The 14,820-nt window shown below is 36.8% G+C and overlaps 1 pseudogene; it reads left to right on the top strand.

Annotated features, from left to right (window-relative positions):
• Positions 1-2,912: 2,912 nt before the first annotated feature.
• Positions 2,913-14,447, top strand: LOC133675633 (uncharacterized; annotated as a pseudogene).
• The last annotated feature ends 373 nt before the right edge of the window (positions 14,448-14,820 follow it).

The following is a 14,820-nucleotide window of genomic DNA, read 5'->3' as shown; positions in this document are numbered from 1 at the left end:
TAGATCCAAGAGAGTGTAAGGCTGACTCTCATATACCACATCAATAGGTGTCCGCCCTGTGGACCTGTTTACAAAATTATTGATAGCAAATTCTGCTTGTGAAAGTATAAGATCCCAACTGGTTGTATGATCAACGACAAATCAATATAATAAATTTTCCAAACTTTAATTGAGCACTTCGGTCTAACCATCCATTTAGGGATGAAATGCACTAGAAAACATTAATTTTGTCCTCATTTTTTTCCATAAGGTATTTCATAAATAACTTACAAATTTGATATCCCTATCAGAGATAATAAAGAGTGGCATACCATGTAATCGGACCATCTCTTGTAAAAATAAAATAGCTACCTTAAAAGCATCAAAGGTTTTGTTACAGGGAATGAAATGATACATTTTTGAAAATCAATCTACTATCACCATAATTGAATCATATTGCCGAATAGTCCTTGGTAGTCCCGAAACAAAATCCATGCTAATATGCTGCCACAACTTATCTAGAATTGGAAAAGGTGTATAGAGTCCAACTTGGTTTTTAGTTCCCTTATTTAGTTGTGAGACTTTACAATGATTGACCATCTTATACACATCTTTACACATCCGAGGCCAATAAAACCAATCAACAACCATGGTATAAGTTTTTTTAGAACCAAAATATACGGCTAACCCGTCATTATATAGTTCTGTTATGATGAATTCATGAAGAGACCCCTTGGGGATGCACATCCTAGTACCATAAAATAAGTACTCGTCCTTCATAGAGCGTTCACCACCAATTATGTAATTTTGAAATTTAATTTACCTCGTATGTTGCTAAAGTCGTTATCACTAACATACTGCATTTTAAAGTCTTTAAACCTAGTAGAATGAACTGAGAAAAGGTGCATCATGTGAGGTTGTCGGTTTAAGACGCCAACCACTTTATTCTTAGTTCCTAGCTTGTGCTTAATAATAAATTCAAATTGCTGTAAATAAGTCATCCAACGAGAATGCTTAGTTTTGAGTTTACTCTGAAAGCCAAGGTGTTTTAAAAAGTCAAGATCAATATAAGGAATAAACTCTCTATGGATCAAATAGGGACGTCAATGTTTAATAATTTGAATTAAAGCATAAAATTATATATCATACATCAAATACTTCGACGAGTATCATTACACTTCTCACTATTAAAAGCAATAAGATGATTTTATTGGATTAAGACACCTCAAATTCCTACATGTGAAGCATCATAAGCCACTTCAAAAACTTTAGAAAAAGTATGGCAACTTTAGAACTGGTGTTTACCCCAACTTCTCCTAAATTTCAAAGCCTTGGTGGATGTTGCAATCCAAGAGAAGTGTTTTCCCTTTAAACATTTGGTTATTAGGGGCATTACAATGTTGAAATTTCAAATGAATTGCCAATAAAATACAACTATACCGTGAAAGGTTTAGACCTCAAAAAAAGTTCGAGGTGTAGGCTAGTTCTAAATAGCTTGCACTTTAGCGTGATCAAATTCAACACCTTGATTAGAGATTATAAAGCTTAAAAATTAGACTCTTTTTTTCAAGAATAAACATGTGGGATGATTAATATAAAGTTGTTCAGCCTTTAAGGTTGTCAACAACTGTTCGACGTTAGCTAAATTGTCCTAGAAATAGTTACTGAACATTAATATGTTATCTAAATACACAATAACACATTTACCCAAGATTTGTTTGAGAATTTATGTTATAACATGCATGAAAGTACTTAGTGTGTTAGTTAATTCAAAGGGCATAACTAACCATTCAAATAAACTCTCGTTTATTTTAAAGACCATCTTTCATTCATCACCAGTACAAATATGAATTTGATAATACTCGCTGTGAAGATTAATGTTTGTAAAAATAGAGGTAGCACTTAGCAAATCCAACGTGGCATCAAGCCATAAGGTTGAAAATCAGTATTTCACTGTTATCTTATTAATTGCTCGGCTACCTATGCACATCCTCTAGCTCCCATCTTTTTTTTTATAAGTAATATTAGAACAGCGTAAGGACCAATGTTTTATTAGATGAAACTCATATTCAATAGCTATTGAACTTGCCAATTAAGCTCCTCATTATCAGTAGGACCCATTTGATAATGAGGTAAGCTGAGTAAGGATGATTATGGAATGAGATCAATAACATGTTGTACATCCTGTATTTGTGAAAGTTGGTATGGCATTTCATCTTGGAATTTCTTAAGTATTGCTGCCAGTTCTTTGAGCATTAAGCCATCATTTTACTTTACTCCACGTCTTACTATAAATAGCAACATTTGTTTTCCATTTAAATCTTGAAAAAACTAATGCATGTTTAATATAATTGTTTTTGGTTGCCTCAAATTCTGAAATTCTGTTCAATACTGGAATTGTTTTGAGAAAACGAGCTTCTTGCCTTTAAACATAAAAGAATAGGTATTGATGTAATCATCATAGGAGATTCTTTGGTCATATAACCAAGGTCGTCCCAATAATAAATGACAAACAATCATGTGGATGATATCGCACCATGCCTTATCCATATATTCCTTTTCTAATAAAAACCTCACTAAAGCTCAATGCTTCATTAAGATTGAATTATCTTCATTGACCTAGCTTTTTTTTGATAAGGAGATGAATGTTTTTTTAATTTATAAGCCCAATCATTTTACTATTAGTTTAAAGATACTCAATGAATAACACAACTTGATAGTAAAGCATTCAAGTGTTCCTCCTATCAGCTGCTGACCTTTCGGTTTCTTTTCTCTCTGTTTCATCTATTACTGTCAATTTCTTTTTACATATAAATAATTTTTTAAAAATAAAAAAATATATTATTTTAATGCATTTCAGAATGAAAAATACTTTGAAAAGCAACTGTAACCACGTTTGCAATCGAGCAATCTTTTATGGCATCTACAAGCAAATGGGCCTATCTGGAGATGATGAAGAGGAGGTATAGTTACAATTTTGAATTTTCAAATTCATACAATCAATCCTCCTTATTTATCTCAAATGATTAATCGTGTTTCATTTACTGGATATGCAGCTCCAAAGATTTGATGATTTTACACTCGTCTCTGCTTGGAAAAGATACTTTTACTATTATTATGATAATACATTTACTATATGGATTTTATATATAAGAAGCAAATGCAAGGGGGATGATTATTGTTTTATTTTCCTTTTCGGTTCTTTAATTTGTAGGTTTATTTCTGAAATAGAGGTAGTTTGTAGGCATTGGCCTGCCGATGGTCCAAAAAATTTACGAGTAAGTTTTCTCAATTTACGAGTAAATTTATTGGTTTATGCGAATGAGTGATGCGACAAATAGAGTGGTCCCCTATGGATTTTGTTGATTATTTGACTGAAGAAAAAGGGTGCAGTTAAGTTGGATTTTTCGCAGAAGCTATATAAGGTTAAATTCGACCTGAAACACACAACGAAAAGCTATAACATGGAGTATTATTTTAAAACTAACGGCAATGATACTTGAAGCATTTTGTTCTAAAATTGTATTAGTTATTGCGGTAGATTTTTATGGAATCTTTTTTGTTTATTTAATTTTTAGATGATGCCAGAAAAATTATGGATGGGAATAGTATATTGCATGATTTCCAGTTATGCTTTGGAGGGAGTTTTTTTGGTATTTGCAAAGTCGTTGTGTTGCAGTTTGCTCTGCTCTATTTGATGTTTTGTTGTAGTCATAGCTAATATGTTTTTGGATCACCAGGTTATTGCTCCTCAAAATGCTAGTGGTGTGGTTCTTGATTCACCCGAGGCTTGTAAACTCTGAAGTGCGTTTGTAATTGCTTTGACAAATTGCTCCAGGTGAGTTTCAAATCAAAGATTCTAGATAGTTTAATGTGTTGGTTTATAGGCTTACATAGTGCTACATTTTATTAGTAACAACATCACGTTTGTTGTTTGGGCTAATGTAATACCAGTCTTGTTTCCTTTCTTATTAAAATAAAACTGAAGTTTCAATAGGTTTGCCACAAAGGATTGTGTTAGGATATTGCCATTATATGGCAATACCCCACCACTAAGCAAGTGGAAGCACCATTAGTGCCACTAATGGTGGCATGTTTTAAGGCTTTCTTGTCCCACCAAAGTTGACAATTGTGCTGGAGAAGCTTACCATTTGATGCCTATAAAAGAGGCATGATTATTTGAGAGCAATGTGAGAGAGTGAGGGATAACGTGAGAGAGTGAAGAGAAGAAAAGAAAAGAGAAAATAGGAGTGGCAGCAACCCTGCTACCATATGCAGTAGCGTGTGTGAGCTGGGAGTTGAGTGACCCTCCTCCTCCATGTATTTATTGTATCATTTCTATATCTCTAAATAAAATGAACCTCTCCCGTGGATGTAGGCGATTTGCCGAACCACGTTAAATATTGTGTCAGTGTGCTTACCCTCCAATGGGCAACTATCAGTACACCACCGTTCGGGATTCCACAACAACTGGTATCGGAGTTTGTTCTTGAAAAAGAGGGTGTTTGATCCAAACCCAGAAATTAAAGTTCTCAAAATTGTGTTTTGACTATACCACTGTGTAGAGGAGGAAGAGACGAAGCCACTAGTGAAAACAGCGTTGAAATCAGACGTCGGAATAATCCTTACACGTCGTCACGCGCCGGCGAGGTGACTGCCCACGCGCACAAATGTGCGCCATGCATCACACGCGTCTTCTTCACCTGGATGGGCTGACCCGAACCGAATGCCAGACGACCCGACCCACGTGCCAGACTCGGATAAGGATGACGTTATCATTACATAAGCATGACGCCAGCATGCACAGTTGGCATGCTATGTTAGCATCCAGTCACCAGACACATCATCAAAGTGAGACCCACCTGCCACCTGCCGAGCCGAGTTGAGCCGAGCCGAGCCGTGAGCCGAGGGATAAGATTCTGTGTAGCAGAGTCTACGTGCAATCGGATCTGAGATTGAATCTGGGCCGTGCATCAGGCCAAAATTGTTTTGATTAAATCTTAGCCGTCTGAAATGCGATTTGGACAATTTCAGACTTGTTTCTAGCTAATTTGATCGTTTTGGATGCAATGATATGGTCTGATCATTGAGATTTGAGACCGAAAGTGGTGGTGGTGAATTAACAAAAGAGATTACCTGATCAGGATGCATCTGATGGTCTTCATGGTGGTCGTTGGAGATGAAGAAGAAGAAATCACGCATGTTTACCCAATTACATGTGCTGAACTACTAGGTGAGGAAATTTTAATTGCCTTGAAGGAAAGAAAAATTGGGACACTCTGGACACCCGATCATGTGGACAATTTGAGGTGAAGAGTGGAAATTGATGAAGACCAATCTTGACGAATCTAAGAACTGCTAGTCTAGCCAGATGTTGAGAAATCATGTATTAAACCAGTATATTCCAGATCACTTGTAAAGGAAAGCCGGGACAAAGCTAGCAAATAGTTGTATATGCGGAAAGACAGTACGATGGATAGATATGGCCTAAGAAGTTCTGTCTAGGAGATTGAGTTTTAAGCGGGACCAGTGTGACCCCTCCAATCTTTCCTGGGAACTTGCTTAGTGGAAGGATTATCCATATGGTACTATTTTCGTATATATAGTAGTTTGTAATGAAACAGTTGAAGACTAGCAGGATGGCGACACAAGGGAACAGTTGGGTTCCGAAGGTTCAAGGATCTGATGGAGTGGTGATTTCTCCAAAGAAGTTAGATTCGGTGACTGTGATTTCTTGAGGGAGAATTGATGAAGACCCTGATAATGGAGGAGAAATATAGCAAGGGATAAAGATTGGCACCCTATTTTGACTTGGACAGGTGTTATGACAGGATGAGCTGCTGTCAAACATAAGCAAGGAATATGGGAAAATCAGGAGAACAGAAATTGCACAAGGGCACACGGAGATTGTGCAGGAGTACCCGTAGGATCCAATGAGGTACTGTAATGAGACAATAGGTGCAAGGAGAAGAAGTGTTCCTAGATGAAGCTAAGAGCAGAGACTGTTAAAGTTTGTACAACAGGAAGTCTCTTATGCTTTTGATGAAAACAACAGGTGAAGACTTTTCCAATGCATGTAAGGATGGAAAGAGAGCTGTTGTAGAAGCACCTAATTGAGGGGGTGCAAATGCCTGTGATACAAGGCAACCGCCTATGATGAAAGACGAAGACACCAAAGAGAGTTGGTGTAGGTGGAGCTGTCAAGCAGAAAGGCGTAGAAGCTCCAAACATAGAAATCGAGGTGGAGGATTGCGAGGAGTATACCACAACTTTCTCTTTCTATGTAGTCAGTGGCAGTAATCTCTCTCATAGTGCACATGGTGGTAGAGAATTTTGGAGCCACTTTGAAGCATCTCAGCTGAAGGAGGATGCGACTGCCCCCATGACAACGGGCGAAGACACCTTAGAGAAGGTGTGAGGGCCTTGATATGAGCCCAAGATCAAACCGCCCCATGACAACTGGCGAAGACGCCTTAGAGAAGGTGTGGGGGCCACGATAGGAGCCCCATTTCAGACCTTCGCATGACGACGAGCGGAGACACCTAAGGAGAAGGTGTGTGGGCCACGATATGAGCCTAGTTCAGAATGCCCCAAAGACGATGTAATGGCTAGATATAAGTGGACATGTGTATGGATATCCAATGAAGTGGCTATGATGAGTATGGAGACAAATGCAGGATTTACTTTCATGGATATTGCCCCTATGCTAAAGATCAATGAGCTAGAAGACATTTGCCTTGGACAATAAGTGGGTGACTTGTGGAGCATTAAGACGCGGCTGCTATGAAGGAGTAGAGGGCATGCGCAGGTTCCGGGAACGAGTTGACTCTTGTCAAGGTGGTGAGCTCGGTAATGGCATTGTACTACTCAGAGTATGAAGACAGATATGGATCAACCTTTAATGGGCTACCCCTATGGTTAAAGGTGGAGAGCTACCTGGACTCTTACGACTAAGAGCGAGAGACTCACGGAGAAGTAAGACGTGGTTCCTAGGGTGGAACAGAGGGCATACACAACTCCTGGATGAGTAGACTCTTGAAAGAGTGGTGAGCTTGTGATCACATTAGGATACTCAAATAATGACAGTTGCACTTGGAAATATTTGTTTGAGGGGGTGTTGTAAGCCTTGGTGTAAGGCTTGAAAAATCTTTCCGGACCGAGCATGATTAATACGCTCGAAGGGGATGTTGTGTTGAAGACGCTCTCATAATGGTAAGGTTGAAAGAGCTGCAGAATGCAAACTTGTGCTGAAGAAGCAAGTGGACAATTGTCCACACAAATGGCAAAGGGGGTGATTGTTAGGATATTGCCATTATGTGGCAATACCCCACCACTAAGCAAGTGGAAGCACCATTAGTGCCACTAATGGTGGCATGTTTTAAGGCTTCCTTGTCCCACCAAAGTTGACAATTGTGCTGGAGAAGCTTACCATTTGATGCCTATAAAAGAGGCATGATTATTTGAGAGCAATGTAAGAGAGTGAGGGATAACGTGAGAGAGTGAAGTGAAGAGAAGAGAAGAAGAGAGAAAAGAGGAGCTGCTGCCATGGGCAGCAGAGTGTGTGAGCTGGGAGTTGAGTGATCCTCCTCTTCCATGTATTTATTATATTATTTCTCTATCTCTAAATAAAATGAACATCTCCCGTGGATGTAGATGATTTGCTGAACCACGTTAAATATTGTGTCAATGTGTTTACCCTTTAATGGGCAACTATCAGTACATCACTATTCGGGATTCCACAACAGATTGCCCACACTAAATAACTAATTCCTGTAACTCTGTTGCATTAGAATTTAGAATGTGAGCACATTGAATTGGCTTCCAATGTCTTGTACTTGGAAAATGCAGCTTGTGGCCAGCTTTTATTTCAGTTCATGATCCTTCTAGGAAGGCTTATATTGGAATTCAAAATATGGGAACTGTTTTTACTAGAAGATGCGAGGCTGATCATATCGGTAGCTAGGTTCCTGTAAACAACCAATATGGGCATCATATTCATGTGACAACATATTCCAACTGTGTTTCTTCCTTATTGTGCTAAGGTTGTTTGCATGCTTTTTTTTTTTGTGTGTGTGTGTGTTAGGAGAAGAGCTGCCCACTGGATCTCATGGATTAATGTTCAGTAATATATATTTCAGTTAGAATAAAAAATAACTTGCTTATTAGAATGTTGGTATTCATCTTCATCAATCCTTTTCCTGCCATGATTTGTTCTATTGTATTATGCTTTTGTGCCTTTTAAATTACATATGATACATAGTTGTTCGCTCATTGTGCTGTTGGTTTTGTGAAATTTTACGTAGATAAGAGAGTTTGGATGCTTAATTTTCCAGTACTTGAAGAACCTTCAAAGTTTTTCTTTTTTTTGGAATATATGGTTTACTACTCTTAAAAATGTTAATGAAGTAAATTTCTAGAGCTCAAAAGTTGTTAGTATAGAAATGGTATCTGATGGACGTGTAGTTTGAACTGGACTGTTTTTTCTTTTTGTTAGAAATGTATTTACATTACTTTGAAATGAAGAATACACCATTGGACTGTACAACCTTTGACCTTCTTCCTTCAAGAATGATTCATTTTATCCCATGCATATCACTGGCACATGACTTTGTTGTCTATGTGGCAGCCCTTTGACACAAGATGGTTTGGATGGGACTGGAACGACGGCATCAAGGCCTAGCATGAAGCATGTGGACACTGTATCTGATCTTTTGAAATCTTCTGATCATAACAGGAGGGGCTCAGCTGGTGTTGTGGGTTCTATGAAGCTTCTGAAGTCGTATCAGAGCATGCATGCCCCTTTCACACAGGTTTTAATATATCTTTGTGTCTGGACTGACATTCTTATCACATGATTGTTATAAACTAACTTCAATGGAGAAAGATTATTTATATTTGTTTGTTAAATATTATAGGAAGCTCCACTTATTACAGAAGACATGCATGAAGAAAGACTGCAGGCAGTTGAAGCTTCTGGGAATTCTTTTGTAAGCTCAAATTATTTATTTATCCACGACCTTTTGTCCCTGGTCAGTTGATTATTGTTGTGGCTGTATCCATATATTACTTATCACATCAGTCACGAGGAGCTGTGTCTTGTGAATGGGATGATCAATGATCTAATCTAAAAACTTTCCACTAGTTTTTGAGTGGGAAGGATTTCTTTGGCACCAGGTAGTTAAGTCTCAAAAAATTTACAGAAGTTTGTCTTAATGTCTGATAGTGGTGTTGTACCTGATTCAACTAAAAATTTTCATCACAGTAGGACAGGCAGCACTGGCTGATCCTAGATGGGATTCATCCTGTTCAATAAAGCACGGGTATTGACTATCCCTCAGTTCACCATCATTAGAGAGGAAAAAGGAAGTGTTAAACCCTAGTTCTGTTCAGTAAAACTGAGCAAGTTTTTCAAATATTATCGGCCTCAAGAAGTGAAACAGATTTCAAACACCTCCATATGCAATTTTAAAATGAGTATCCTTGTTACTTTTGAAAGATCATCTTATAATCTAGATTATGGAATCTAACAGTGACGAGCAGAGTAATTTTTCCAAACTTTTTTGTTTATTAATCAAGGGGGTGTAATTTTTTTTATTTTGTGTAAATTTATTTAACGAGGAAGCTTTATACTATTTTATTGCAGAACTTCTCTGCTCAGTTGGGGAAGGATACCTTATCATCAGGCACTAAATAAGCTTCCTTTTAAGTCCTTGGTATTGTCAGCTACTTTTGCTGTTCATTTATTGTTGCCTTTCCGTATCCACATCCAAAATATTATTTCAATAACATAACATAATTATAGAAAAACGTTTTTTCTTCTTCTTAAGAATTGTAGAAAACAATAACGGTTTACATTGTAATAGAAGAGAAGCCTATTTTATTCACCATCTCTATTTTGTTTGTTGCCAAATGCTTTCATTCACTACTAAAAAAGAGAGGGTATTAGCATCTGAATTTAGCAACGGATAATTCCGTTGCTAAATTCAGTAATGGATTTGCAACGGATTACACATATATTATTTTTTTTAATATCAGCAACGGAATTTAGCAACGGATTATCCGTTACAAAATTTACATTGAATTTAGCAATGGATTTTCCGTTGCTAATTAAAAAAATAATTATTTAAATTTTAATATAAAACCAAAATTACGAACACCGTTGATTACATTTACAATGATTAAATCTCAACCGTCTATTTTTCGCTGGCTTTGTAAATTAACACCAGTACTGCTCTCCCCCCACACCATTCATGTTTACAGAGACGAAATGAACAAAACCAACAGATGAAAATTAATGATCTTCCACTCTTCCAGTCTCCTTCGTCCCTAACAACATCGATCCATAACTGTAGAAAAATCAACCTCTCTTCATCGATTTGATTTTCCTTTATCCCAAACATTTCATCTTCTTCGCGTCTTCAGCAACCCTAATTTCTTTTCTTCATCTTCTTCTCCTTCATCCGAACAAAATCGAACCAGACCCATCATTATCACCATCGAACATGCTGATTTAAGGTGTCTCTTTGTAAACGGGTTGGGTGTTTCACGGTTTTCTTCAATAGTTCAGGTAAGTAATTGAGGGTTTTTGTTTTTGTTTGTTGCAATTTAACTTGCACTAAAAAATTTTCACCTAACTTTCCCAATCCAGGTTTCTTTCTGTCCCTGTAGAACGATCTCGGTCACCTGTAACTCAAGAACACAGGTAACTTTTTTTTTTCAATATTTTGAATAATGGTTTTAGGCTATTAATTCGATAATATAGGGGTTTATGAAATGTTTAATTATGCATGTGTAATTGAAAATTTATCAAAACTCCTAATTTAATTTTTAGGGTTACGGTTCATAAATTTTTTGATGTCCCAGCAGTTGAGCTATAATCATTTTTGCTTCCCTTTAGTTTCTTTTTGCCAGTAGATAGTTGTTTTCCCCCATGAGATACCTTCATATCATCGTGTAAGTGGGATGCATTTTTCTGTTCAAACTACTGTTTTGTAAGATCCAATGTTATATCTCCACATTTTCTCATCTCCTCAGGCATATAATTGTCTTTAAACAAAGCAAGGCTTTTTGGCTAAGTAACTCCTTCTTTGCCCCACTGAAATTGGCTCTGAATATTATACCCTGTTGTAACTTACTACCCTGTTGCTTCAACTTTTTACATTGTAATGCTCTACTTCTATAATTTTGAAGTGTTACAGCAGCGTATGGATGCTGTTAAAATCTAGAGAGTCTAGCAACTGGTTAACCTGTGATGCATTTTCTTCTTCTGTAGCAGTCCAAGTGTTTCTTTTTTTCTTTTTTTCTTGCTGTGATTTGATTGAGCATGCTTGCAGAGTTTTAGTGCTACCTTTTAGTCACAGCCAATCCAACTTACTAGGATGTGGTGGTTGCTGATTCGTGTAGATATTATTTCAAAATATGCAATTATTAGTTTTAGTTGCAAAACTTATACGCACTTATTTTCCTTGACAAAATTCAAATTTTGCGATCCTATTCATATTTGTAATATCGTATCATTTTCTGGAATAATCCACCTTTTATTTTGCTGTGTTATGCAGGAGAAACCTCAACTATTTCAGTTTGTTCCAAATTAAAAGCAGGTACCATTTGTTCAGACCACATTGTATTAACAAAATTGTATTTATTTTGATAGATTCATAATGTTGTTTATCTGATTTATGCTCTCACAGGTCAAGGCAGCACACCAACTTCTCAAGACTATTCCACATAGCTATATGGGAGCAGGAGGGTTGATGGAGTTCCTATTTTCAGCAAACAAAATTCAGATATTGCAATAGCTACTAAAGACAGGATTAAGTGGTGTGTATTGATTCTCTTGTATCAAAATTTAAATATGCATCTTTAAATTTTCAGGGCATAGAACTGTTTTTTTTTCTTTCCTTATTCAATTCAGAAAAAAAATTGTTATGAGAAGACAATTGCCATGAAAATATGAAAACTAAACAGTACTTTAACTTGGATATTCTTTCTGTTTTTCATAGTTTAACTTAGATTTGTTTTAAAGACTAGCAATTGATAAAGCTGGATGGGTTTAACATACTGTTTATGTTTTTTATTTTTCCAGCAATATGAATGGCTTATTGGATCACAATATAAATCAATAGAGTTGGCTAAGTCTGATTGGTTGCAACAAGGAAATCTCCACCTTGGGCCATTGATTATTGGGGCTTTGGTAAGTCAATTTTGCTCCATTTTTTGATAGTTGCTTAATTAGATTATGCTTAATTTGTTTGCTGGGCATGCCTATTGTAATCTTTTCAATTAATTGAAACTCTGCTTTTCATTGGGATAAGATTATTCATATTTAAATTAGCAACAGATAATCCGTTGCTGCCAAATCAGCAACGGATAAATCCGTTGCTAAAAAATCAACAACAACAAATCTGCATCAGATTTTTGCCGTTGCTGATTCCGTTGCTAAATTGTTTTAGCAACGGATTGTAGTATTATTTGCAACGGAATAGTCCGTTGCTAATTACTCCAATTTTTTAGTAGTGATTTTCAAATGCAAGCACATTTTCCTTTTGAATTTCCTAAGATTTTATATTGCAATCTTTGGAAAAATTTGAACTGGACACGTCAGCATTCAAAGCAGCAAATCCAGATGCTGTTTTTGAAGATTTTATTCGGTGGCATTAACCGGGGGGATTGGGAGAATGATGATAGCAAGGAAAGTAGGCCATCTAAAAGTCCAGGGAAAAAGGGTTTGAAGGATGATTTGCCACCACGAGGCCGACTTTCACAGCAGTTGTCTGAGCAAGGGAATTTATGGCACAAGATTTGGAATGATGCTCCTGCTTTGCCAGCATATGAGCAGAAACCTCTACGAGACCCCTTTCGGAAAGGATAGAAGGTCCGATAAATTAACTTTTTATTGCAATCTTAATGTTATGTTCACTTGTACCTTGTACCATCAAGCCTAACTTCTATGTTATGCTATGTTTGTGGTTTGTGTATGCGTATCATTTCTGTCCTGAAAAGATTAAGGAAATTAAACCTAGTCGATTAAAGGACTAGTAGAAGTTCACCAAAAGCATTCATCTCCAACTGTGTGTCTTATTATTCTGATTGTACTACGAACTTGTTACTTTCATTTAACTAAACGGAATCAGAAGTTATGATGTTTACATTCAAACCTTTTGACACTTATGTCATGGGTCACATGACCCAACTTTTGAACAAAAGACGGTTCAAATCGCTGAAGCTGCAAAGCCAGTTATTTGAAATTTTACTAAATTTTAATTTTGTGCTCAGGTCAGGTGCTTTGTTTAAATTAATATAACCAGTGATTTGTTTGAATTTTTTGCTAATTAGCTCCACAATCCACTTCACTAGCTCTACTAATTGCAAACAGTGATCTGATTGGCTAGTCAATGAAGAGGTTGCTTACATGCAAGATCATTGCTTTTTTAGAGTAAATGAGGAAGCAGATTGCAAATTCACGGGCCTCTTTGGCTCTTTCAGGAAAAAATAAGAATAAAACAAAGATCAATGTCTTGACTGATATCTTATATCTTGGTCAGGGTGCTTTCTTGTGTCTTTCTAGTTACTCTATTATCTCCTTTATTGTTATGACCAATTAAAAGATACTTGAATTCCATAGACCCTTCATTACTTGGAGACATTGCGGCCTCATCAACTGCTTGAGCAGATGGTTTGTACAGCCTTCAGAGCATCAGCAGATACACTACACCAGCCTAATTTTGGAGGCTTGAAGCTGATGAGAACAAAAATGGAGCAACTGTATCATACTATTGCTTCCACATTGAAGCCTCTGCAAAGTATATCTTATCTCCCTTTTTCTTGCTCATCTTGCCTTGCTATTGATCCTCTTAGCATGTGAGTGCTTAGAAGTTTGCGAATCTTGTCTTTATGGCAGCAAATCATATATCTGGCAACAGCGAGACCACTGAAGACCTTATAATACGCCTGTGTGTTGTCTTTGAACATGTTGAGAAGTTGCTCACTCTTGCAGTTTCTCTTCATTGGAAGTTCATGCAGGCTCCATGCCTCTCTGAAGCAATTTTCACTGACTAGCACAACTTTTATCTTCCAAGAATGGGAACAGGGTCAACAGGCTTGCTTGATGTTGATGACAAGGTAAAACTGTCTTCATGCCATTAAAACCTGTTTCCTGTTAATGCATCAATCTGATTTGGTTGAGTTGGCTTCGAATTATGAAACGAGTTAAAACTAAAATGAAAGTATATTTGAATATCTAGCAGTATTGGTAATGCACCCTACAAAATGATTTTGATTTGGCCCAGGCTATCATGTATGATATGGAATCGTTGTGGAATGGGAAAATACTGACCATCTCGTATTGGCTTGAAGTAGATGCTTACACGTGATAGACTTAAATGGAACCACTGTGGAATTGTCTACAGCGAGTATCTTGTATTTTATTGACTGGGATCAAGAACCTCGGTAATTAATAAAATGGCTGTGGACTTTTATAGTGACTAAACATTTTATGTTGTGCATATTACCTGCAAGATATCATGTTGCTTTTGTTAGAGAATAATATAAATCATATCCTGAGATCTTATCTAATAGGTTAAGTTATTCGATTGAGATGATTCTTTAACATGGTATTAGAGTCTTAATGACCAAGTGGTCACGAGTTCGAATCTCAGCATCCCTATTTATTTGATAAAAATTAAGCACAAGGTAAAGTGGACATGTGCAAGTTTCAAGCTCAAAGGGCTTTCACTTGAGGGGGTGTGTTAGAAAATAATATAAATCATATCCTGAGACCTTACCTAACAGCTTAAGCTATTGGGTTAAGATGGTTCTTTGACAGATTTAAAGTAATTGGAG

The sequence above is a fragment of the Populus nigra genome, chromosome 1 (assembly GCF_951802175.1).
Source record: "Populus nigra chromosome 1, ddPopNigr1.1, whole genome shotgun sequence".
Classification (NCBI taxonomy): Eukaryota; Viridiplantae; Streptophyta; class Magnoliopsida; order Malpighiales; family Salicaceae; genus Populus; species Populus nigra.
The sequence above is the reverse complement of the archived record's forward strand: the minus strand, read 5'-3'. Positions and strand labels throughout refer to the sequence as shown.